General features: G+C 43.3%; 1 long non-coding RNA gene across 2 annotated transcripts in view; it reads right to left on the bottom strand.

Moving 5' to 3' along the window:
* Nucleotides 1–1,051: 1,051 nt before the first annotated feature.
* LOC140187407 (uncharacterized) overlaps nt 1,052–27,788 on the bottom strand; it is a 45,281-nt gene continuing 18,544 nt past the window's right edge. For both annotated transcript variants that reach the window (XR_011883091.1, XR_011883092.1), the window contains 2 exons: nt 6,220–6,459; nt 1,052–4,020 (listed from right to left, as the gene is read on the bottom strand). This is a non-coding gene — a long non-coding RNA (uncharacterized lncRNA). The remainder of the gene's footprint in view (nt 4,021–6,219; nt 6,460–27,788) is intronic.

Raw genomic sequence — 27,788 nt, 5'->3', positions numbered from 1 at the left:
ATCGGTTGTTTGTCAGTCATTGTCTGCTTATGCACAGTTTTACATAGATTCTACTGTAATTTTTTTCCCTGTAGATGCCTGCAAGAAAATGAAACTCATGTTCTCAGTATTAGTTACTTATTGAGATACAGCGTGGAATCGGCCCAGCAATCCCCTGATTTAACCTAATTACAGGACAAATTATAATGACCAATGAACCTATCAAGCACTACGTCTTTGGATTGTGGGAGGAAACCAGAGCACCCAGAGGAAACCCATGCAGTCATGTACAGTTAGTGGTGGGAACTGCACCCGGGTTACCCATACTGTAAAGCGTTGTGCTAACCACTAGGCTACTGTGCCGCCCCGTTGAGCTGCTACTATCTTTTTTTGCACAGTTTGTTATCTTGTGCACAGTGTTGTGTGCTGATTTTGTTTGTGTGTAGTTTTGCACTGATTCTATTGTAGCTCCTTGATCTACTGTGAATGTCTGCAAGAAAATGAAGGTCAAGGTAGGATATGGTAACACATACTGTATGTACAAGATAATAAATTTACTTTGAACTTTGAACTTTTTGATCTGCTTTCTCTACAGCGTCATTTCACTTTCCAATAATTCATTATACCCTATTAATTCAAACAAAGAGATGATTCCCCACCTGAATGACATAATAAATCTAGAAGCTGGTGGGGCTGCAATTGACAGAACAAGTCACTTTTATCCGATAGTTACTAAGTGTGTGAGTGCCCAGGAGAAGGGAGGCTCTGTATTGTAGAAGTGTGTGGATCATCGAATCCATCGAAGCAAATCTCTTTCCCTCTTGTCAGTGCTGAGAACCCCTTTTACAGGCCCCCTAATTCTGCATTATCTGAGATTAACTAACCGCGCACGGATGTGCCAGAGTAAGGCAGCCGACCGTGAAACATAAGCACCAGAACTCTGCTTCCAATTTTGTGCAGGAATGATTGAAAGTAAATAATTTCCTTTGATGTCAGCATGCCACATGACTTCTCAGAACACAAATTATTTCAAAAAAGCGACTTTAATCAAATAATTACATAGAACACACATGAATTTTTCGTTGCTCTTTTTCTGGAGGTATGTTTGTCAGGGAGTCAGCAAGTTCCTTTTGGAAGAGTTCATTTATATAACCCTTTAAGTGCTGTTGCATTTTTGGGAGTTTTTTTTTCTGGAGGTTACTTCATGAAAACAATTCTTCCCATCCCTTAGGCTACTCAAAGTTTGAATGAGATCCAAGGACATATCACATGATTTACCAGCAAGAGATGCCTCACTGAAGGGACTATAAAGGAAAGGGTGAACAGCTTCTAATGCCAGTGGCCACTGACTGTATATTCATTGTCTTGGAAACATAGAAAACCTACAGCACAGTACAGGCCCTTTGGCCCACAACGCTGTGCTGATCATGTACTGACTTTAGAAGCTGGTGGGTATTCTTTTATCAAAGTTACCTTTATCCAATAGTCTTCTGCTACTGTTGCCCATCCACTTCGAGGTTTGACGTGTTATGCATTCAGAGATGCTCTTAATGCGTGGTTATTTAAGTTCTGTCAGCTTGAATCGGACGGGCCATTCTCCTTTGATCTCTCTCATTAACAAGGCTTTTTTTTGCCGCAGAACTCATTGGATGATTTTTGTTTCTCGCTTCATTCTATAAACTCCAGAGCAGAGGTTCCCAACCTGTTTTATGCCTGGACTAATACCACTAAGCAAGGGGTCTGTAGACGCCATGTTGGGAACCCCTGCTCGAGAGACTATTGTGCATGAAAATCCCAGGATAGCAGCAATTTCTGAGATACTCAAGCCATCTCATATAGCACCAACAATCATTCCTCAGTCAAAGTCCCGTAGATCACATTTCTTTCCTAGTCTGATGTTTGGACTGAGCTGCAGCAGAACCTCTTGACCAAGCCTGCATGCCTTAATGCATTGAGTTGCTGCCATGTGATTGGCTGATTAGAAATTTGCATTAATGAGCAGGTTTACCTGATAAAGCCGCCACTGAGTGTAGATGCAACCATTAAGAAGGGGCTCTACTTTCTTAGAAATTTAAATTTGGCATGTCATTGATAAATTTTGACTCATTTACAGTAGAAGGATTTCTGACTGATTGCATCACAGCCTGGTACGGAACACACGAGGCTGCGAAGACTGCACTCGCCTGTTCTGTCGCAGATACATCTCTCCCCTCCATTGAGGGCATCTGAGGAAGGCAGTGCCCGTCATCAGCGACCCTCACTATCTGAACCTCGCTCTCTTCTCACTGCTGTCATCAGACAGGAGGTCCAGGAACTGGAAGACTCACACTTCAATGTTTACCCAAAGCTTCCACATTGGACCATATTTCTCTCAGCTTGCACTAGCATCATTACGTTTACTTATTTAAAATGAATTTCATTTATGTTAACTGAAATTTGTAAAGTACTGTGCTGCTACTGCAGCACAGAGCTAATAATCATGGCATTTATACCCTCTGTATGTAAAATTATGACACTATGACATTAGACTTGAACCCGGACATTGCCATGCTGTTCTGCTATAGACAGGTGGTACATCCAACGTAGAAAGAGAGCATTCAGCCCTTCAGTCTGTACTGGGCCTCTGAACAAGTAAATCAATCCATTCCTCCTCATGAGACCTTTGCTTAATACTGCAGATAACATTGTTATCGGACACGATGGGGGTGAATTCATGCTTCTTGTAAGTGGTACTATGCCTGGCCTCACCTATCACCTTCCAGCTTGTACTCCTCCCCCTCCCCCCTGCCTTCTTACTCTGGCTTCTGCCCCGTTTCCCGACGAAGGGCCTTGGCCTGAAGCGCCGATTGCTTACTCCTCTCCAGGGATGCTGTCTGACCTGCTGACTTCCTCCAGCACTTAGTGTGTGTTGTTCTGAGAATTAATTCACCCTGTCCTCCGCACGGCCAGTCACATTGTATGTGCCATGCACAGAAATGGATGTGTGCTATCAGAGAAAATGAATTGGGCTGTGTTTATATTGGCTGCAGCACTTTGACGTTAGTCCAAAGAATCTCATCCTGTTTCGGAGTTGTTCCAGTGTTGGCATGAGCAGGGAATGAATTATTCATTATGGTACATTCTGAGTTATTTTATTTTCATCTCAATCCAAAGGAAGATTACAGCAGAGTATTGCTGGAGTATCTGATGGATGATGCTTCTCTGGAGAAACCCTGAATCATGCGGACGTAAGAGCTTCAAAGAAGAGCAGAGAGCTTACATGTGTCCTGGCCAACTTTTATTATTTGGACAGCATTTAATGACACATTTATCAGGCTGCTCTTTGTGGGAGCTCATTGTGTTTGCTATCAATGGCCACTTTATTAGGTAGGATCTCCTGTGGTCTTTCCTGCCGTAGCCCACCCACTTCAGGGTTTGTTGTGTTGTGTGTTTGTGGATGCTCTTCTTTATGTCACTGTTGTAATGTATTGTTATGAGTTACTGTCGTCTTCCTGTCTGCTTGAACCGGTCTGGATGTTCTCCTCTGACCGCTCTCAATAACAAGGATTTTTCATCCAGAGAACTGCCACTCACGGGATGTTTTTTGTTTCTCGCACCATTCTTTGTTAACTCTAGAGACTGCCATCTGTGAGTATCCCAGGAGATCGGCAGTTTCTGAGATATGCAAACTACCCCATCTGGCAGCAACAATTATTCTACGGTCAAAGTCACCTAGATCACATTACCTCCCCATTCTGATGTTTGGTCGGAACAGCAACTGAACCTCTTGACCGTGTCTGCATGCTTTTATGCGTCGAGTTGCTGCCACGTGATTGGCCGATTAGATGTTTGCATTAATGAAGAGGTGTACCCCATGAAATGGCCACTGAGTGTATGTTGCCTGTTACATCTCCTGAAGGGGAAACTGTTCAAAAGGTACTTCATTCGCGATCATGTACCTTGGTTCATCCTGAGCTTGGGCCAAGGGAGTGCTGCAAAACAAAAGCTTTGTGCTCAGTAGGATTCATCGGTGGTCATATTGCGAGTGTGACTTTAATGTCCCTGTTGAAAGACATAAAATCAAATTTTGATTAGATCTAAAAATTCATGTGGAGTGTTTTGTGAGTTTTATTTTATTGAGTTTATTTTACGTAGAGATACGGCACACCACAGGCCTTCACGACCCAGTCAGCTCACTCTGCCCAGTCACACCCAGGTGACCAAATAACCCATCGACCCGTACATTTTTTGAAATGTGGGAGGAAACTGGAGTGCCCAGAGGAAACCCGTGCAGTCACGGGGAGAACGTATAAACTCCTTACAGAGAGTGGGAATATCGAACCCGGAATTACTGGCAGACTAACAGCTAGTCTACCGTGCTCTCCTAATAATTGGTACTTCCTCATCAAAGGGAGCAGCATTCATACTGTCATCAGATCTCAGGATAAAGGCATCCATTAGTTTTGCGAGACCATGGACCTGTGCCTAGGAAAGTCTTCAGGCCTGGGCAAGGTTGTATGGAAGACCAGCAGTTGCCCATGCTGCAAGTCTCCCCTCTCCACGACACTGATGTTGTCCAAGGGAAGGGCATTAGGACCCATTTTTGGCACCAGTGTCATCGCAGAGCAATGTGTGATTAAGTGCCTTGCTCAAGGACAAAACACGTTCCCTCGGCTGGGGCTCGAACTCACGACCTTCAGGTCGCTAGTCCAACGCCTTTTCCACTTGGCCACGTGCCCACAGATCTCAGGATAGTTTGCAAGTAAAGACACTCTAGGAGCTATGGATGTAGGAGAAGTGACTCAGAGGAGATCAAGTCTCTGAGGTCCAAAGGAAGTACTGCCATTTCTTCCTTAAGTCACAGTCACAAACTACATATTTAAATAAATAAATCTCTACTCAGTCACGCTCAAGATGGCCACTGTTGCATTTTACGTATGGTAGTGGAGAAGAAAGGTGCTGGTTGTCATATCCAACACTGGCAGGAAACCTGTGTAGGAGAGTTTTTAAAAGTAAAAAGCTATCGCACTGGGGCTCTTCCACTCTCTTGACCTTAGAAGTCTGAGCCCAGTGGTGCGAGCAAGCATCACAGACCGGGGTCTTCCTTGGTTGCAGTGGATGACCCTGACTTCTTCTGTGCCCTGTCATGCCCTTCGCTCTCCATGGAGCATTGCAGTATTGCCTTCCCGGCCATTGGATCTCACTGTAGATCTCATCCACCCAGTCTGCCAGAGCTGACTTCACATGCTGGAACGGGCGTGTCCCTAACTCACCAGCGTATGACGCCACTGGCTACCCTCACCTGGTTTAGCCCGCCCGTCGAAGCGGTGTACCGGGGTGTGGTCGCAGTCGCATGCAAACGGCTACTTGGAGGCCAAAGGTGAGAGCTGAGTGTCCCTTGGGGACCAAAGGTGAGTGAGCTGCCCCAGAATGGACATGACAAGCCTCTTCGCCAGAGGTGCTACCCCTGCCTGGACACCCCACACACCCCGGAGAAGAATACTGTATTAAAATTCACTTGACGGTTTAACTATCGGATATCATTTTATTGGTTTAATTGTATCAAATCAATATCTAGGCCATTGACAATTCCTCAAAAATATTTTTGCATCTTGGAATCAATTTAATTAATGAGGATAGAAGGCGATATGTGTTGTGTCACCTTTTCCCTTGGGTACAACCTAACTGAGTTTGCAGCAGAAAGCTCATGGCCAACTGTGGGAGGGCAGGAGAGTGGTGGATCTGGGAGAAGATGTCAGGGACAAGGGCAGCATCCCGGGCCAACCCTCATGGGGATCAAGGGAAGGATCCCATGGTTAACAACAGTAGCGTTTCAGGGACGAGGTCGATAGCCTGTTATCCTGTTATACCTGAGTAAATTGTTTGTTGTGGTTTGTCAATCTTTATATTTGTGTGTGGTTATTCATTGATTCTACTGTCCTTCACTGTTCTACTGTGAATGCCTGCAAGCAATGAATCTCACATGATGACTCATACTAAATTTGAGAATAAAGTTACTTTGAAATTTGAACTTTGAACTAAAATGGCCCTGACCTTTGCTTTAATTCCCATAGTTAAGAATGATGGGGGGCAATACTGGAGCTGAAACTCTGCTTTGCACGCCTGTCCCCGATAAGATCATTTGTGAACATGTTGCTGTGTTTTAATTAGAATTTGTGCTGCGATATCAGCAGTGTTGCTCCTTCACAACGCCCAACATCAATTGCCGCCGCCCTCCCAACTCCAACCCACATGTCTGACCTTGGTGTCGCTTGAGTCCCATTCCTGGCCTGTAGTGAAATGGTGGACTGAAGAGGTACAGTTTGCACTGGCAGCCCTGTTCAATACCGGTGAGGTGCCAAGGAGTGGTTGTTGACCAAGATAAGACTCAGTAGCTAATGGTGGCTTGTAACTTGTTCTCTGGTTCTCCCACTACGACGTTGCCAAGCCACAGATGAAAGCATTCTTTTGCTACAATCATATCGTGACCCTTGCAATGTTCTGATGGAAGAAGAAAACCTCAGATGAGATGAATCATGGCGAGCTTAAGAACCACTCAGACCGCACTGACCACAGCCACCCTGGTACTCACATTGTGGCTTCTGTTACCTCAGCCAATGTGGGAGGAGGGATGTGACAGAGGAAGATCATCACACAGAACCAATTTAATTGCTGTTTGGGCTCACACAAAACAGTCTGTTTCCATTCTCTTAATCATCAGTCTGAAACCTGTTGTACCTCTGTTTCAGGTCAGAGTATCCAGATTAATATAGAGGGAAGTCTTCCATCACAAGAGATTCTGCAGATGCTGGGAATCCAGAGAACCACATGGAACATGCTGGAGGAACCCAGCAAGTCTGGTCCTGATAAGGGCCTTGGCCTGAAACGCCGACTGTTTATTCCCCTCCATAGATGCTGCCTGACCTGCTGAGTTCCTCCAGCATTTTATGTGTGTTGCTCTGTGAAACATTGGAAATAATTGGACAGGTTTGGTTGAAGGAGCCTTTGGTAAAGTTTTGGTTGGAAAGTGAGGAAAGGGAAAGGTTATAGATCAAATGGGTAGATCTTTTAAAGAGCCAGTTTTGAGTCCAAAGGAGAATGCAGTATTATGCAGAATATTAATGGATCTTGGTGGTATTTATAGGAAATAATCTTATTTTGGTATAAATGATTTATCTGCTGATTAATAGTACGAGTACTGAGTTAAGTATCTGCTGGTTCTGGACTAATGACAGGTACTAAAGGAACTGACACCAGGAAAAACTTGACTTCCTTCTGTCACAGAAATTATGGAGTGAGTTGGATCTGCAACTTCATAGACCCTGTAAAAGCTCAGTTTTGGCTTTGTAATGAGGGCATAACAACTATTACGTAAATGGTAGACTGGTAAATGGATGACTGTGGAACGAGCTTCCAGTAGAAGTGGTAGAGGCAGGTTTGATTTTGTCATTTTAAAAAAATTGGATAGGTATATGGACAGGAAAGGAATGGAGGGTTATGGGCTGAGTGCAGGTAGATGGGACTAAGTGAGAGTAAACGTTCGGCACGGACTAGAAGGGCTGAGATGGCCTGTTTCCGTGCTGTAATTGCTATATGGTTATATGGTTATCTGGCTGAATATCCCTCCTGTACCATCCTGAGATTTAAGTGCTGATGGACAGAGAATGCCTGCTCAATGCAACAATCAGCATGTATCTGACAAACAATCAGTTGAAGAAATAATCAAGACTTGGGGTAGAAATTCTACCTTACTTCCAAGTACTAAAATATACCATGCAAATACACGTGAGTTGAAGTCTTCTTCAGAAGTTTATGCCGAAGTTACTGGTCACCCAGTTGTTACTAGTTTGAAGATTTAGTGCATAAAACAGAAGATGGATTTCCAGATCCTGGGCTCTGGATGTAGGAGAAGTATTTTCACTAAACCAGATCAGAGGTGAATTGGTGAAGGGTCTTGGAATGAAAAATCAACTGTTTATTCCTCTCCGTCGGTGCTGCCCGACCTGCTGAGTTCCTCCAGCATTTTGTGTGTGTTACTCTGTGAGGACGGCAGAGTTCAAAGACAATGTTGTTGTTCTGCAGTCATTCACTAGTTCACTCTCACAATAAGTCACGTGTTTTGAGCACAAAATGGAGGCTATCAATTTGAGGACAGATGGAAATCTGAAGTACCAAGCTACAGCTAAAGTACACTCAGCGGCTAATTTACTTAGCGCAGGAGGAGGAGTTACCTAATAAAGTGAAAGCTGTGTGTTTTTCTTCATGCTTCTGGTCTTCTGCTGCTACAGCCCATCCACCTTAACATTCAACATTTCGTGAGTTCAGAGATGCTTTTCTGCACGCCATTGTTGGAATGAGTGGTTACTTGAGTTACTGTTGCCTTCCTGTCAGCTTGAACCAGTCTAGCCATTCAACTCTAACCTCTCTCGTTAACAAGGCATTTTTGCCCACAGAACTCCCACTCACTGGATGTTTTTTTTGTAATTCATACCATTCTCTGGAAACCCTAGAGACAGCTGAGCATGAAAATCCAAGGATATCAGCTGATTTTGAGATACTCAAACCAATCTGTCTGGCATCAACAATCATCCTGTGGTCAAATTCACTTAGAACACATTTCTTCCCCATTCTGATGTTTGGTCTGAACAACAACTGAACCTCTTGACCCTGCCAGCATGCTTTCCAAAGGTTCAAAGGTTCATTTTATTGTCAAAGTATGTGTGCAGAATAAAACTCTGAGATTAGTCTTCTCCAGATAGCCATAAAATACAGAAAAACCATGGAAGTTGTTGAGCCACCCCCCAAATGAAAAAGAAAAAGGAACAAAGCTCGCAAACCCCAAACACCCAACCTCTCCGTTGCACAAACTCAAACGGATCACCCACCCGAACACATCAGCTAAGAGATCAAACCCCAAACCACACCCCCCCCCAACCACTCCATTGCACAAAAACTAACAGATCACCCACCCAGACACCATATGACATAGAAGCAGAATTAGGCCACTCAGCCCATTAAATCTGCTCCATGATTCCATGATGGCTGATCCCGGATCCCACTCAACCCCATACTCCTGCCTTCTTGCCATATCCTTTGATGCCCTGATCAATCAGAAAACTATCAACTTCCACTTTAAATATACCCACAGACTTGGCCTCCACCGCAGTCTATGGCAGAGAATTCCACAGAGTCACTACTCTCTGGCTAAAAAAAAATTCCTCCTCACCTCTTTTCTAAAAAGTTGCCTCTCAATTTTGAGGCTGTGCCCTGTAGTTCTGGATACCCCCACCATAGGGAATACCCTCTCCACATTCACCCTATTTAGTCCTATCAATAGTCGGTAGATTTCAATGAGATTCCCCCAAACCCCTGCATTCTTCTAGATTCCAGTGAGTACAGGCCCAAAGCTGCCAAACGTTCCTCATATGAGAACCTTTTCATTCTCAGAATCATCCTCGTGAACCTCCTCTGGACTCTCTCCAATGACAACACATCCTTTCTGAGACATGTGGTCCAAAACTCCAATACTCCAAGTGCGGCCTGACTAGTGTCCTATAAAGCCTCAGCATTATCTCCTTGCTTTTATATTCTATTCCCGTAGAAATAAATGCCAACATTGCATTTGCCTTCTTTACCAGACTCAACCTGTAAATTAACCTTCTGGGAGTCTTGCATGAGGACTTCTAAGTCCCCCTGCATCTCTGATGTTTGAATTTTCTCCCAATTTAGATAAAAGTCTGAACTATTATTCCTTTTACCAAAATGCATTATTATACGTAGCCCAATGTTGTATTCCATCTGCCACTTTTTTGTCCATTCTGCCAATCTGTCTAAATCCCACTGCAATTGCATTGCTTCCTTAGCACTACCTATCCCTATACCTTTAATACTAGGCATCCGTTAGTCTCATGAGACCATGGATTTGCGCCTTGGAAGGTTTCCAGGGTGCAGGCCTGGGCAAGGTTGTATGGAAGACCGGCAGCTGCCCATGCTGCAAGTCTCCCCTCTCCACGCCACCAATGTTGTCCAAGGGAAGGGCACTAGAGCCGATATAGCTTGGCATCAGTGTTGTCGCAGAGCAATGTGTGGTTAAGTGCCTTGCTCAAGGACACAACATGCTGCCTCAGCTGAGGCTTGAACTAGCGACCTTCAGATCACTAGACCGACGCCTTAACCACTTGGCCACGCACCAACACTCCCTATACCTATCTCTGTATCATCTTCCAATTTTGCCACAAAGCCATTATCTAAATTATTGACAAACAATGTGAAAAGTAGTGTTCCCAATACTGACCCCCTGCAGAACACAACTAGCCACTGGCTAGAAAAGGTCCCCTTTAATCCCAGTTGCTGGCTCCTGCCTGTCAGCCATTCCTCTATCCATGCCAGTATCTTTCCTGTAACGCCATAGGATTTTATCTTGTTAAGCGGCCTCATGGGTGGCACCTATCAAATGCCTTCTGAAAATCCAAGTAAGGGACATCCATTGCCTCTCCTTTGTCCACCCTGCTTGTTACTTCCTCAAAGCTCTCTCAGGACTCTGGGATGTAGTCCATCTGATTGAGGTGACTTATCCACCTTAAGACCTTTTTCTTTTCCCAGCACTTTTCCCTTTGTAATAGCAATGGCACTCACTCCTGCTCCCTGACACTCACGGATCTCTGCCATACTGCTAGTGTCTTCCAAAGTACTCATTAAGTTTACGTGCCATTTCTTTGTGTCCCCCCCCCCCCATTACTACCTAACCAGCATCATTTTCCAGTGGTCCAATATCAACTCTCACCTCCTTTTAATCATTATATAACTGAAGAAGATCTTGTAGTATCCTGCTTTACATTATTGGTTAGTTTGCCCTCATATTTCATCTATCTTTTTATAGCTTTTTTAGTTGCCTTTTGTTGGATTTTAAAAGCTTTCCAATCATCCAACTTCCCACTCACTTTTGCTACCTTGTATGCCCTTTCCTTGGCTTTTATGCAGTCTTTAACTTCCCTTGTCAGCCACAGTTGCCTAGCCCTGCCATCTGAGAAATTCTTCTTCTGTGGGACATAATTATCCTACACCTTGTGATCTATTCCCAGAAACTTCAGCCATCTCTGTTCTGCCATCATCCCCGCCAGTATCATTCTCCAATCCATCTGGGCAAGCTCCTCTCTCATGTCTGCATAATTGCCTTTATTCAATTGCGATACTGATACATGTGACTTATGCTTCTCCCTCTCAAATTGCAGTATGAATTCAATCATATTATGATCACTTTCTCCTAACAGTTCCTTTACCTTAAGCTCCCTAATAAGATCTAAGTTATTACAGAGCACCGAGTCTAAAGTAGCTTTTCTCCGAGTAGGCTTAAGCACAAGCTGCTCTAAAAAGCCAGCTGGTAGACATTCAACAAATTCCTTCTCATGCAATTCTTACATCAACCTGATTTTCCCAATCTCTTTGCATATTGAAGTCCTCCATCACAATTGTGTCATTATCCTTTCCATGCCCTTCCATGCCCTTTCCAGCTCCCTCAGCAAATCTCAACCCCACATCTTGGCTACTATTTGGAGTAGTCTCCAAACAGTATTTGGAATAGCCTATATATGATTCCCATAATTTTATTTTACCCTTGCAGTTTAACTCCAACCACAAAGATTCAACATCCTCCGACTCTATGTCACCTCTTTCTAAAGATGTAATTCTATCTCTTACCAACAGAGCCACACCACTGCCTATGCCTTCCTGCATGTCTTTTTGTTACAAAATATATCCTTTGATGTTAAGCTCCAACTATAGCTTTCTTTCAGCCACTACTCAGTGATGCCCACAGCAACTATAGCACCAAAACCCAAACCCCACTAACCTCTCCCTCGCACAAAAACTAACAGATCGCATATCCGGCCACAGCATCTGAAACATCAAATCCTTAACCCCCAAACTCTCCCTTGCTCAGAAACTAACAAATCACCCACCCAGACATGACGGCTAAAACATCAAACCCCAACCTCTCCCTTGCAAATAACCAGTGCCAATAACATCAAACGCCCAATCCCTCCCTCACCCAAAAAAGTAACATATTGCTCATCTGCCAATTGGCAACAAGAAAGAAAACACAGAAAACTGAAGGAGGCCAGTATAAACTACAGTCCTCACTGATAATCACATATGTCACAGAATTTTGAAAACATCCTCCGTCAGCATCGAGGAGAGCGAAAGGTCGAACTCGGTCCTTGCATGGGGCGTTCATCCGCCGAGAAGCAGCCTCCCGACATCCGGCCTGAAGTGGCCTTCCATGGGCCGCATGATGGGCTGATTAGATAGTTGAATTAATGACTAGGTGTACAGGTGGACCTAATAAAATGGACACTGAGTAAATTAAGCAGGCATGCCCTCCTCACCATCCCTAGAAGACTTCTCTGTACTACACGAATAACAACAAGAAGACTCTCACATTATTCAAGCTGGTAATTATCTCCATTGTCACTCAAACACTGCCATTCGTACTCAATCCTTCTGTCATATGTGAGTATATTTGGGCCACAGTGCTTGTTTTTGAAACTACACAGCCAACGTAATCCAATCCCCACAAAGTATTTTTGGATGTCATGAGCACACAAAAAAGTGTTCCCCTTCTCAGTTTTTGAATAGCCCATGGCACTCAACAGCCGTCGAAATCCAATCTAAGGTTCAAGAGGCCCAAGAGCCAAAGCACAGCAAGATCCCACAAATAGCAATGCAGTAGTATTCAGATAGTTGGTTTCAGAGTGTGCCACCAAAGACTCCAGCAATTTTTTCCCCGGTGTACTGTGGAGAACGTTCTAACTAGCTGTGTCACCATCTGGTACGGAGGGGCCACTGCACAGGATCGGAAAAAGCTGCAGAAAGTTGTAAACTCAGCCAGCTCCATCATGGCCATTAGCTTCCACTGCATCGAGGGCACTTCCAAAGTCCTCAAGAAGGTGGCACCCATCATTGAGGACTGCCACTACCCAGGACATGCTTTCTTCTCATGACTACCATCAGCTAGGATGTACGGGAGCCTAAAGACCCACGCTCAGTGTTTTAGAAATAGCTTCTTTGCTCCGCCATCAGATTTCTGAATGGACAATAAACCCATGAACAACGCCTTGCTATTTTTGCTGTCCTGTTGCACTCCTTATTTATTTTATGTAACATTTATTTTATTGGGTACATATGTATATTTGCATGTTAATGCAACTATCTAAGCAACCACTCATGTGTCAGCAACTCAATGCATAAAAACAAGCAGAGGTTCAGTTGTTGTTCAGACCAAACATCAGAATGGGAAACAAATGCAATCTAAGTGACTTTGACTGTGGAATGATTGTTGGTGCCAGACAGGGTGGTTTGAGTATCTCAGAAACTGCTGATCTCCTGGGATTCTCACCCCTCAACAGTCTCTAGAGTTTACAGAGAATGGTGCGAAAAACAAAAAAAAACATCCAGTGAGCGGCGGTTCTGTGGGGAAAAAATGCCTTGTTAATGAGAGAGATCAGAGGAGAACGGCCAGACTAGTTCAGGCTGACAGGAAGGTGACAGTAATTTAAATAACCACACATTACAACAGTGATGTACAGAAGAGCATCTCTGAACACACAACACAGTGAACCTAAAAGTGGGTGGACTGCAGAAATAGAAAAGCATGACTATACATTCAGTGGCCACTTTATAGGTACAGGAGTACCAAATAAAGTGGCTACCAAGCTTATATTTCTTTTTGTAACTTCACTCAACTTTCCTTGTCCCATCATTGCAATGTTCCCATAACAAATGGACTGACTTTCAAGAACACTTCATCTCATGTTCTCAATATTTATTGCTTATTTATTATTATTTCTTCTTTTTGTATTTGCACAGTCTTTTGGCTTCTGCATTCTGGTTGAGTGGGCTTTCAATGATTCTGAAATGGTTATTATTCAATAGATTTATTGAGAAGGCCCACAAGAAAATGAATCTCAGGGTTGTATATGGTGACTTTGATAATAAAATTTACTTTGAACATTGAACTTTGGTGTATTTTGTGTATTACACTGTACTGCTGCCACAAAACAACAAATTTCACAACATAAGCCAGTGATAATAAGCCTGATTCTGATTCTGTTTATTTAGGGTTAAGTATTGGCCAGTAAGTCAGGAAGTTCTTTCCTGCTTTTCCTCTTTCCCTTCTCTTGCTTTCTTAATTAAATTCCAAAGTAGTTGTCCAAATATTCACTTCAAAACATTAGTAATTGAGTACAGCCTAACACAGGCAATACTGCATGCCAGTTTAACCCAAATCATGATACACTGTGCATGATTTGTAAGTCTGACAACAAAATTGGTGGCACCATGCTTGGTGAAAAGTTCAAAGTTCAAAGTAAATTTATTATCAAAGTACATATATGTCACCATATACAACCCTGAGATTATTTTCTTGTGTGCATACTCAATAAATCTAGAAAAGAATAATAATCTTAATAGAATCAATGAAAGACCGCACCAACTTGAGCGTTAAACCAGTGTGCAAAAGACAACAAACTATGCAAATACAAGAAGAAAGAAATAATAAATATTGAGAACATGATTGAAGAATATTTGAAAGTGAGTCCATAGATTGTGGAAACATTTCAATAATGGGGCAAATGTTGTCCCTTCTATTTACCTAGCGAGTTCTCCTCCATAATCCTGATTACAGTTTACATACCAGCGGCCAACTACACAGTAATCAAGCGCTTGAGATATTGCATGATGCCGTCTGCAAACAAGAAACAGTCCTTCCCGACTCATATCAAATCATAGTTGGGGAATTCAGCCAGGCTTATTTGAAGAAAACCCTGCCCAGTCACCATCAGCAGGATAACGGGCAGCATCAGACATCCCAACACAGTAGACCACTGTTACACAAAGATCTTCCTGCAGGATTCCCTGAAGATTAATTTGCTGGGTGAATCTGTGGAGAGGAAGTCAAATACAATGTTAGCACTCATCTTGAGAGGGCTGGAATATAAAAGCAGAGATGTAATGTTGAGGCTTTATAAGACCTCACTTGGAGTATTGTGAGCAATTTTGGGTCTGGTATCGAAGAAAGGATGTGCTGACATTGGAGAGAGAGAGTTCAAAGGAGAGAACTCAACAGCTGTTTTTATTGTGACAATTACAAAAACAGACCGGGCACTATGACATGGGGAGAGAACCCATTCAGTCACATATAGACAGGGGAGGTGATTATTACACACCCCAGTTACAGTTAGGGTGACACACAAACAGGCAAGTGATTAACTATGTTGGCAACACACATAAAAGTTGCTGGTGAACGCAGCAGGCCAGACAGCATCTCTAGGAAGAGGTACAGTCGACGTTTCAGACCGAGACCCTTCGTCAGGACTAACTGAAGGAAGAGTGAGTAAGGGATTATGAACTATGTTGGCATTCATTTCAAGAGGAATAGTGTATGAGTAAGGAGGTGTTGATGAGGCTCTGTGGGGCACTGGTGAGACCTCATTTGGAATACTGTGTTCAGTTTTGGGCCCTCTATCTTAGAAGGGATGTACTGATGTTGGAGAAAGTTCAGAGAAGATTCACAAGGATGATTCCTGGAATGCAGGGACTAACATATGAAGAGCGTTTGTAGGCTCTTGGACTGTATTCATTAGAGTATAGAAGAATGAGAGGGGATCTCATACAAACATTTCGAATGTTGATAGGGTTGGACAGAGTAGATGTGGAAAGGCCGTTTCCCTTGGTGGGTGAGTCCAGGACAAGAGGCCACAGTCTTAGAATTAGAGTGTACCCATTTAAAACAGAGATGAGGAGAAATTTTTTTAGCCAGAAGGTCATGGATTTATGGAATTGGTTGCCACATACAGCTGTGGAGGCCCGATCATTGAGGGTGTTTAAGGAGGAGATTGACAGGTATCTAATTAGTCAAGGTATCAAGGGATATGGGGGAAAAGCCGGAAATTGGAACTAGGTGGGAGAAGAGTTTAGCTCATGGTGGAGTGGCAGAGCAGACTCGATGGGCCGAATGGCCTACTTCTGCTCCTTTGTCTTGTGATCTTGTGTGATCCTGTGAACTGTATAACCCAAGCTAAAACGTAACAATAAATGATCTGGAACATCCCACCATAATCCCTCGAATGCATTTTAACACAAGAACAATAAATAGATCAGGCCACTAGGAATGCTGGAGCGGGCCGTCGACCATGCACCCACTCCCCAGAGCACCACAGCATTGAATGTTGAAAGGACGCAATAGGGTGAATGTGGGCAGGATGCTTCCTATGCTGGGGAACTCCAGGACCAGAGAGCACAGCCTCAAAGTACAAGGACAACCCTTTAGAACAGAGTTAAGGAGGAATTTCTTTAATCAGAGGAATCTCTCAGGCTAAACACATACACAAACAGAGAATCGAGGAGCATTTCAACTCCTCGGACCCCCGGCACATGTGGCACAGCATACAGGTCATTACAGACTTCAAACCACCTAGCACCGTGCCCCCTTCCAGCTCTGCTTCCCTCCCTGATGAGCTCAATTACTTCTATGCTTGCTTTGACTGAGAGAACAAGGAGGTCACCCTCAAAGCGGATCTTCCACCTGGTGAACTGCCTCTCTCACTTTCTACCTCCGATGTTTGCGCTACTCTGAGCAGGGTGAATGTACGGAAGGCAGCTGGTCTGGATGGAATACCTGGCCGTGTGCTCAGAGTCTGTGCAGGGCAGTTGGCTGGGGTCTTCACGGACATTTTTAATCTGTCCCTGGCCCAGGCAGTTGTCCCCACAAGCTTCAAGGTCGCCACCATCATACCAGTGCCGAAGCATTCCACTGCCACGGGCCTGAATGACTTCCACCCAGTTGCACTCACCCCCATCATTGCAAAGTGCTTTGAGAGACTGGTTCTATCACATCTGAAATCCTGTCTGCCCACTACACTGGACCCCCATCAATTTGCCTATCGCACCAACAGGTCAACAGAGGATGCCATCTCCACGGCACTTCACTGCCCTGCCCCACCTACACAGCCCCAACTCTTACGTCAGAATGCTGTTCATTGACTTTAGTTCGGAATTCAATACTGTGATCTCCTCCAAGCTGATCGCCAAACTTCGCCAGCTTGGTATCAGCTCACCCCTCTGCAATTGGACTTTGGACTTTCTGACTAACAGATCCCAATCAGTTAAGTTAGACAACCCCTCCTCCTCCACTTTCACCCTGAACACCGGCATGCCTCAAGGCTGTGTGCTGAGTCCTCTTCTGTACTCCCTTTTCAACTATGACTGTGTTTCTGTACATGGTTCTAACTCCATAATCAAGTTCGCAGACGACACCACGGTGGTTGGCCTGATCAGAGGGGATGACGAGACAGCCTACAGGGATGAGGTCCAGCACCTGGCCATGTGGTGTGCCAACCACAGCCTGGCCCTTAACACCCAGAAGACCAAGGAGAGCATTGTGGGCTTCAGGCATGCTAGGAGCCACACTCATGTCCCCATCTACATCAACGGAACTGTAGTGGAGTGTGTATCGAGCTTCAAATTCATTGGTTTCCACATTTCCGAGGAGCTCACCTGGTCCCTGAACTCCTCCATCCTGATCAAAAAGGTGCAACAGCACCTTTACTTCCTGCGGAGCATCAAGAAAGCTCTCCTTTGTCCCAGGATACCGACGGACTTTTACCGCTGTACCATTGAGAGCATAGTCACCAACTGCATCTCAGTGTGGTATGGCAATTGTCCCGTATCAGACCGCAAAGCACTCCAGCGTGTGGTGAAAACTGCCCAGCAGATTATCGGCACCCAATTGCCCACCATTGAGAACACCTACCATAAACGCTGCCTGGGCAGGGCGAAAAGCATTATCAGGGATGCATCTCGCCCTAACCATGCACTTTTTACTCTCCTCCCATCCGGTAGGCGCTACAGGTGCCTCCGCTCCCGCACCAGCAGACACAGGAAGAGCTTCTTCCTTGAGGCTGTGACCCTGCTGAACCTCTCATCACAACGTTAAGCAGTATTGCATCCGTATTGTACTGTCTCAGTACTTTTATATTTGTGTGCTGTAGCACTTAACTTTTTATTCACAGTTAATTTGTAAATAACACTATCCTTTGCATTTCTGGTTAGATGCCAACTGCATTTCATTGGCTTTGTATCCGTACTCGGCACAATGACAATAAGTTGAATCTCATGTAATCTAATCTAAATTCACTGCCACAGACAGCTGTGGAGATCAAGTCATTGGGTATATTTAAAGCGGAGGTTGAGAGATTATTGACTAGTCACAAAAAATTGAATAGGCTAGGTATTATTTTCCTGGAATGAAGGAGGTGAGAGATGACAAGATAGACATGTGTACCATTATGACAGGCATAGTCAGTCCCTCACGCCTGTTCTGGGGTTAGAGGACTCTGTATATTTGTGGGTGGGAGGGAGGAATGGGACTTGTTTTGCTGTTGTTTTGTTGCTTGTTATGTCCTGTGTCATTCTGTCAAGCATTGAGAGCACGTTATGTTCCAACACTTACAGGCAGCCCTCAGCAAATTCTCGGACATGCTGCTTGCTAACGCGAAGGACCCGCTTTACTGCATGTTTCCATGTACATACGAAGAGTAGACTTGAAATCTGAATTTGTCTCCTATGGAAGCAGCCTCTTAAATTAGAAGTTGGAGTGAGGAGGTTAAAGAGGACCTGAAGGGCAACTTAATCGCAAAGAGACCGGTTGGTATCCGGTATGAGATGCCTGAGGAAGTCCCAGTACCAACATTTAAAGGGCACCTGGGCAGATTACTAAGGACCTACTCCACCACCACCACCCCTCTCCTCATTGCAACCATCAGGGAGGAGGTACAGGAACCTGAAGACACGCACTCCACAATTTAGGAACAACTCCTTCCCTTCCGCCATCAGGTTTCTGAGTGGTCCACAAACACCTTACTACTTTGCTCGCTTTCTGCACTGTTTATATATTCCTTTACATTTCTTGTTGCAACCCACAGTACTTTTTGATGCATTGCACCGTAATGCATTGCGCCAAAAATCAGACTTCAGTGTTTGCAAGCCTGGTTCTGATTGAGAATGGCACCAAGGATATAGAATTAATACAGAATCAAAATCAGGTTTAATAGCATGGGCACAAGTCGTGAAATTTGTAGTCTTTGCAGCAGCAGTACAACGAAATTCATAATAATGGAGAAAAAACATGAATTACAGTAAGTATGTATATTTTGAATAGTTAAATTAGTGCAAAAATAGAAATTAAAAAAGGAACATAAAAGAGTAAATAAAGCAGATGGGTAAATGAGATTAGTATAAAGATGCATGAAGGTTAGTATAAAACTGAAGTTCAGGAAAATTTATTATCAAAGTACACACGTTACCATATACTCCCTTGAGATTAATTTCCTTGCAGGCATTAACCAGTGGTCCAAATGGCTTGTTTTTATGTGTATGATTCTATGACAATCCCATTGTACACTTTGTACTTTCTCTAATCACTGTTTCGTTTAGAAAGACTGGTTGTGTAAACATCTTGAAATGCCTTGCAAATGGTGATTGAATGGATGGAAATTCATGGATGGTTTAGTGTGAATTAATTCAACTCTAATCCTCTTTAGATAATAAAGTGCGTTCTCTAAAATGTATTGAAATGGCTGATGCAGCTTCATGCTAAGTAAATAAATACAGTTTAACCCACTGCTGCTGAAGCAAATTAAGCCTTTTCCTGGGGTTGGGCCAGAACTTCCCTGAATTCTCATTTACAAAGAAACATATCAATTTTCAAATATATAATGGCAATTCCCAAAGGAGGTTTTTCATTGAGAGAAGAGGTTGCAAAACATTAATAACATCTGGGCAGCCACAGCAACTATGCTCTCTCCATCAAATTTGTTTTTTTTTCTGTTATAATTAAATTCTAAAGATAAATCAGATTGCAGATCACGTTGACATTCAGTTATCAGTCAGTGACACTGTGCCTTTCCTCTGAGACCTCAAATGCACAGTAAATGTAATTACATGATTTGTCCTATGGAACAATGTTTTATTCTCTGTCTTTAATAAATCTGCTTGTATTGATATATAAAGTCAAATCTCGTTTCCCACTGAGGTTGGATGAGACTAGAGCTAAAGGTCATGGGTTAAGGATGAAAGGTGAAATGTTTAAGGGGGACATCTTCACTCAGAGTGTGGTGAGTGTGTGGAACAGGTGGATGGTGGATGCAGGTTTGATTTCAACATTTAAGAGAAGTTTGGATGGGAGCGGAATGGAGGGTTGTGGTCCAGGAACAAGTCAATGAGACTAGGCAGAAGAATAGTTTGGCACGGACTAGGTAGGCCAAACAGCCTGTTTCTGTTGCTAGAGTGCTCTATGACTCTGACTCTAGTTCCTTTTGATCTGAAATATTTTAATGTTTCGGCACTAATTATTGATTAATGTTCCTATAATATGTCTTAAAATAATCAGTACTATCTTTGCAGATGAATGATAGGGCACTGAGGAGTGCATTAGAGCAGAGGGATCCTGGTATACAGATCCATAATTCCCTGAAAGTGAATTGTGGGTAGGTAGGGTCGTAAAGAGAGCTCCTGCCTTTCATTAATCAGAGTATTGAGTACAGGAGGTGGGATGTTAAACTGAAGTTGCTTAAGACATTGGTGAGGCAAAAATTGAAGTATTGTGTGCAGTTCTGTAGAGAGATCAATAAGTTTGAATGTGCACAGAGAAAATTTACAAGGATGTTGCTGGGACAAGAACCTGAGCTGCCAGCTGAAGTGGTGGGCACAGGGTTAATTGCAGCATTTATGTGGAGTACCTGGATGGGAGGAGTATGAAAGGCTATGGCTCATGTGCAGGTTGAATGAGCTAGGCAGAGCAACAGTTCTGCATGGACTAGATGGGCCAAAGGGCCTGCTTATGTGCTCTATGACTCTATGACTCTCTGACTCTCTAACATTATTGCATATTTAGATCAGGTGATGGGACTAATCTTGCAGAATTGGAATTCTTTAGATAGGATGGGGTGGATTCAGAACTGGCTTGCCCATAGAAGACAGAGGGTAGTGGTTGAAGGGGCTCATTCAGGTTGGAGGTACCTGATTAGTGGTGTTCCACAGGGATCTGAACTGGGACTTCTGTTGTTTGTGATACGTACAAATGACCTGGATGAAGATGCAGATGGGTGGGTTGGTAAGTTTGCAGCGGATACATGTTGTGGATAGTATAGAAGGCTGGCAAGATCCTTAACAGTGTTGATGAGCAGAGGGATGTTGAGGTCCAAGTTCATAGCTCCCTGAAAGTGTCTACACGGGTTGATGGGGGTTAAGAAACCACATGGCTTGCTTACCTTTATTAGTCGAGGCACTGAGTTCAAGTTGTGTTACAGCTTTATAAAACTCTAGATTGGCCCTTTCTGTAGTATTGGATACAGTTCTAGCCACCCGATTAAAGGAAAGATGTTCAAAGCTCAAAGTACATATATGTCACCACATACAAGCCTGAGATTCATTTTCTTGTTGGCATACTCAATAAAATCCTATAACCATAATAGAATCAATGAAAAGACAGCACCAATGGTGGACAACCAGTGCGCAACAGACAACAAATTGTGCAAATACAAAAAGAAAGAAGAAAATAAACTATTAATAATAACTAATAATATATATATGTAATGGATATTGAGAACATGAGATGAAAATTCCTTTGAAAGCGAGTCCGTAGGTTGTGAGAACATTTCAGTGATGGGGCAAGTGAAGTTATCCCCTTTGGTTCAGGGGCCTGAAGGTTGAGGGGTAGTATCTTTTCCTGAACTTGAAGGTTGAGGCTTTGGAGAGGGTACACAAAAAGTTTACCAGGGTGTTTCATGGATTAAAGAGCATGGACTATAATGACAGGTTGGACCATCTTGGAGTGGTGCAGGCTGAGGGGGGATCTGTTAAAGGTTTATAAGATTATGAGAGGCCGAGAGAGAGGAGACAGACAATATCTTTTTCCCAGGGTTGAAATGTCTAATGCCAGGGGGTTTGCAGCTAAGTTGAGAGGAGTAATTTCAAAGGAGATGCAACGGGCAAATATCTTGCACAAAGAGTGGTGGGTGCTTGGAATGTGCTGCCTGGGGTAGTGGTAGAGGCAGAAATTGTAACGGCTTTTAAGAAACATTTAGATAGGCACATGGTTGTGAGGATAATGGAAGGATAGGGACTTTGTGTCGACAGTAGATAATAGTTTAGTTGGCCATTTGATTACTAATTTAATTGGTTCAGCACAACACTGTAGACCAAAGGGTCTGTTCCTAAGCTGTACTGTTCTATGTTCTCTCTTCTCTGTTCTAACAAGCAAGGATATTAATCTGTTGCTCACCAAACCCATGCCCCATTATTTCCCTCTCTTGTGATTGTTCCATTCTGAGATTAATTGTTCATGTTTGTGTCTGATATTCCTCTGCTCTGCGCAATTCTGACCTTCCCAGTCCCCCAGCAGATCAGGAGGAAGTACAGCAGCATTATAGCTGTGGTGCAGAAAAGGACATTGGTAGCAATGCATTTAGAGAATCAGAGCGGCTCTGTTATCACTCAAGTTATGATTTCTAGCAGAAGCTATACGTTTTTATCCGGGATATCTCTGTATTTAGCAGCACTCATCTTCCCCCATCAACCCTGACTAGATTTCCAGTCCCTACTGCTGAAAAGCATCTCCTTAGCACACTGCTGCCTCCATACTTTACAGCAGGGATGGTGTTACCTGCTGATGCACAGTATGAGATTTACACCAGTCACACCACTTAGTGTTGAGGCCAGAAAGTTCCCCTTTAGTCTCATCCGACCACAAGACCTTCTTCCACATCTTTACAGTATCTTCTAAGTGACACTTTACAAAGTCTTTATGGGCAAGGATATGCCTTTTTTTTTTTTAGCCAGGGCTTCTTCCGTTCCACTTTTCCCTTTTTTGGCAAGAACTTGGGGATTGTGGAGCCAAGAACTTCATCTTCAGTTGCAGCCACTGACTGACTTCTCCAGCTCACTCAGAGTGACTGCTGGTATTACTGTAGCCTCTCTTACAAGTGCCATTCTTCTCCAGCAACTGAGCTTAGAGGGGCTGCCTGACTCAGACAGTGTGACTGTGGTTTCATATTTTTTCCGCTTTTTCGTGATGGACTGCACTGAGCACTGAGGTAGGTTCAGTGGCTTTGAGATGGTCTCGTACCCTTCCACATTATCTCTATTATCAGTTCCCTGACGTCTTGAATACTTTTATCTTCATTTTGATTTGGTTTGTTGAAAATCTATCATACTGTTGGACTTTAGATGGGATATTTCTTCTTATGAATTCAATGAAAACAGGTGATCCTCCAATTTTCTTCATCAAAAAAAAAATTGATGGGTCGGTAAGGTAACCCACACCAGCTGAAGCTGAGGAAAGTTATTGTAGTAATTACAAATGGGATGAACTTTTTTTTCAGCCTCACAATTTTGGTTTTTAATTTTTAGTAAATTGATGACGGGTTTTGGAATTTTTCTTTTGGTTTTGCATGATGCACAATGTTTGATAGATAAGCTCAAAAAAATCCAATTTCAATATATTTTAATTTTAGAAAGTGAGACAGTAAAATGTGAAAGCAGTTGTGGGGGCTGAAAACCTTTTCAAGGCATGGTATATTTGACCTGCTTTTCACCTATTTAGCACAAAGAATCTTCCTCTCTTCCATCTGCTCATCGTTCTGTGCCATGTTCCAGTTTCTTTGTTTTGGCTCATTCTCTTCCTCTCCCCTGAGGTCTGCTCAGTGAACACATTTGTCGTGCAGGCTGCAATATCCTTCATACTGCATGTTTGGTTTCCATTGGACTGAGCCAAGTTGCACCCGTCTTTAATTAAAACAGGACAGGGAACACTAGGAATGGATTCCTGAGGAAGCATGGTTTATTGCTTGTTAGGTGGCCAGCTGTTATTGCCAGGGTGTGAAGGCTGGGTTATGGTTTTGATTACTATTGAGTTTTTGTTCAAGTAAAATACCTTGGCAGCCGTTTCTGTTTCCAGTCCCTTGTCTCTGCAGACTCTTTCCAACAAACAGAAGTATCCTGTGATTAATAAACTGCTGAAGTTCATCCGGTCCTATTGAAAGGTTTCAGCCCAAAACAGCGATTGTTTATCCATTTTCGTAGATGCTGCCTGACCTGCTGCGTTCATCCAGCAAGCTTGTTTGTGTTGCTTTGGATTTCCAGCCATCTGCAGGACCTTGAACACGAGAAGGTCTGCAGTTTGGTCATGTTTGTGCTATGGCTTGCCCCCTCGTGTCATTCTGTCTCTTGGTCTTTGCCTCAGCACAGAAATTCCCTTTATTTACTGTTTGTTACACTGTCAGCAGAGAGAAGACTACACAGCAACCACACCAGGAGCACTACACTCGAAAACAATTACCTTCCCCAAGCAGTAAGGGTGATCGACACCTCCACCCACTAACTCACCCCCACCACACCCCCAATCGCCTATACTTTATCTTTCCTGTCAGAGTCAGCTTATGTGCAGACACTCCCATGCCTAGCATCACTTTATGGACATATGATCAATCCGTGTATATAAGCAACCTTATGTATTTATGTCTATTGTGTTTTTTTTAAATTGTTGCGTTCATTATCCAATTGTGGTTTTTTTTATGCTGCTCCAAATCCGGTGCAACAATTATTTTGTTCTCCTTTACACATGTGTACGAGAAATGACATTAAACAGCAACCTTGCAACATAAAACACATTTGTTTTCCAACTTTTACAAAGAGTTCTAGCTGAAGGTTATTGACTTGGCTTCTCTCTCCGCAGATGTTGCCTGACATGCTGTGCATTTTCTGACTTTATTTTAAGCACAAAGCAAGCTCTGGGATTTTGCTAGAGGGGCTAATTGTTCAAAGTTCAAAAGTAAAATTTATTATCCGAGTACATACATGTCTGAGATACTTTTTCCTGTGAGCATACTTAGCAAATCTATAGAATAATAACTGTAAACAGGATCAATGAATAACAAACTGTGCAAATGCAAATATAAATAAATAGCAATCAAAAACGAGCATGAAATAACAAGATAAAGAGACCTAAAAGTGAGATCATTGGTTGTGGGAACACCAGAAATATATGAGTGTAGTTATCCTCTTTTGTTGCTGAGGATGTTCTACGAGTCTGTGGTGGCCAGTGTGATCATGTTTGCTGTTGTGTGCTGGGACAGCAGGCTGAGGGTAGCAGACACCAACAGAATCAACAAACTCATTCGTAAGGCCAGTGATGTTGTGGGATGGAACTGGACTCTCTGACGGTGGTGTCTGAAAAGAGGATGCTGTCCAAGTTGCATGCCATCTTGGACAATGTCTCCCATCCACTACATAATGTACTGGGTGGACACAGGAGTACATTCAGCCAGAGACTCATCCCACCGAGATGCAACACAGAGCGTCATAGGAAGTCATTCCTGCCTGTGGCCATCAAACTTTACAACTCCTCCCTTGGAGGGTCAGACACCCTGAGCCAATAGGCTGGTCCTGGACTTATTTCCTGGCATAATTTACATATTACTATTTAACTATTTATGGTTTTATTACTATTTAATTATTTATGGTGCAACCGTAACAAAAACCAACTTCCCCCGGAATCAATACAGTATTGACTATGACTATGACTATTGTTCAAGAGCCTGATGGTTGAGGGGTAGTAACTGTTCTTGAACCTGGTGGTGCGAGTCCTGAGGCTCCTGTACCTTCTACCTGATGGCAGCAGCGAGAAAAGAGCATGGCCTGGGTGGTGAGGATCTTCGCTGATGGATGCTGCTTTTCTACGGTAACATTTCATGTAGATGTGCTCAATAGTTGGGAGGGTTTTACTCGTGATGTACTGGGCCGAATGCACTATATTTTGTAGGATTTCCTGCTCAAAGGCATTGGTGTTCCCATACCAGACCGTAATTCAGCCAGTCAGCACACTTTCCACCACACAGCTATTAGAAGTTTGCCAAGGTTTTTGATGACATGCGGAACATCCGCAGACTCCTGAGGAAGTAGAGGTGCTGTCGTGCTTTCTTTACAATTATGTTTTTATGATGGGTCCAGATCAGGTCCTCTGAGATAGTAACACCAGGAATTTAAAGTTACTGACCCTCCCCACCTCTGATTCCCCCAATGAGTACTGGCACATGGACCTCTGGTTTCCCTCTCCTGAAGTCTACAATCAGTTCCTTGGTCTTACTGACATTGAGTGAGAGGTTGTTGTTATTATACCACACAGCCAAATTTTCAATCTCCCTCCTGTATGCTGATTCATCACCACCTTTGATACAACCCCTAACAGTGGTATCATCAGCATACTTGCAAACTATTACCTCTGGGACAGTGAGGGCAGCTATCTCACTCATCATGGAAGGCATCACAGCCATTCAAGCTTATGCTCACAGAGGGAGGTGATAGGCAATTGAGGAGAAGAGAAGGGGTAAGAGGGGAGCCAGAATAGAGGATGGAAAAAGTGCGAAGGGGAGGGGGGAAAATTATCTAAAGTTAGGGAAATTGATGTTTATGCTGTCAAATTGGAGGCTACCCAGACAGAATATGAGGTGTTGCTCCTCCAACCTGAGAGTGGCCTCGTTGTGGCAGTAGAGGAGGCCATGGACCAACATGTCGGAATAGGAATGGGGATTGGAATTAAAACGGTTGGCCACTGGGAAATCCTGCTCGTTGCAAATAGAGCAAAGGTACTTAATGAAGTATTACCTCAACCTTTGATGCAGAGGAGGCCAACCAAGGAGCTTTGGGGCATTAAGAAAGCAGTTACTGAAATGCAAATCTTTCTTTTAAATATAATGCATGGGCTGCATCACAGTGGCTGGCAATTCCTACATTGTCTACACCCTCGCATTCTCCCCACACGTCTCACAATGAGAGATTCCGGTGTCACTTATCACTGGGATTGGTCTTGAATAGTTTAGTTGTTTTCTGCATGTCTGTGGGAGTGTGGTCACTCCTGTTCATTATGGTTGACAGCAGTCCTTGGGGACCTGTGGCACTTACCCTTTACTGGAAGAACTGCCAGATACTGATTGACTTTCACTGACACTATTCCTTTTCTGAACAGAAAACTGAGTTTATTTTACCAGAAGGAATTTTCAATGAAACATTCCAACTCATTCTTATTGACCCCTATCCTCAATTAATTTTGTCAAATATTCCCAGCAGATCCTGTTTTGATTAACTTTGTAAATGGCTATGCCTGGAATATTAAGATTAGATTGGCAGGATTTTTTTTTCTGATTTTGAAGTTAATGATACAAAATGCAGAAACTAATCAGCAGGTCAGACTGTAACCTAAGGAAGAGTTTGTTGCCTGTGACAGAAGATTATGAGAGGAGTTTATTTTGTATTGATGACAAGGCTAAGATGTATGCCTGGCCCTCCAATCAAGTAGCTTGTCAGACCATTTCATAAGACTCTTAAGTCAAATGCTCTGCTTATACAGTAATATTGAGACAAGAGTTGTTAAAAATAGTGCATTTCCTTCACAAGAGAACAGCAATGAACCAGATGTTTTTTCTCCCCAACGACCTTGTAGCTTTGTGCAACCCCTGTTAAATCATTATCATTATGTGTCATATCGTATGATATAGGCAATTATGGCTGATCAATGGCCATGATTGTCTTTGGCAAATTCGACAGAACTGGTTTGCCATTGCTTTCTTCTGGGCAGTATTTTCATAAGATGGGTGACCTCAGCCATTATCAATACTCAGACACGAGGAAATCTGCAGATGCTGGAAATCCAAGCAACACACACAAAAAATGCTGGTGAACGCAGCAGGTCAGGCAGCATCTATAGGAAGAGGTACAGACGA

The sequence above is a fragment of the Mobula birostris genome, chromosome 24 (assembly GCF_030028105.1).
Source record: "Mobula birostris isolate sMobBir1 chromosome 24, sMobBir1.hap1, whole genome shotgun sequence".
NCBI classification, from domain to species: domain Eukaryota; kingdom Metazoa; phylum Chordata; class Chondrichthyes; order Myliobatiformes; family Myliobatidae; genus Mobula; species Mobula birostris.
Note: the sequence above shows the minus strand (reverse complement) of the source record. Positions and strands in the feature narration are given on the sequence as shown.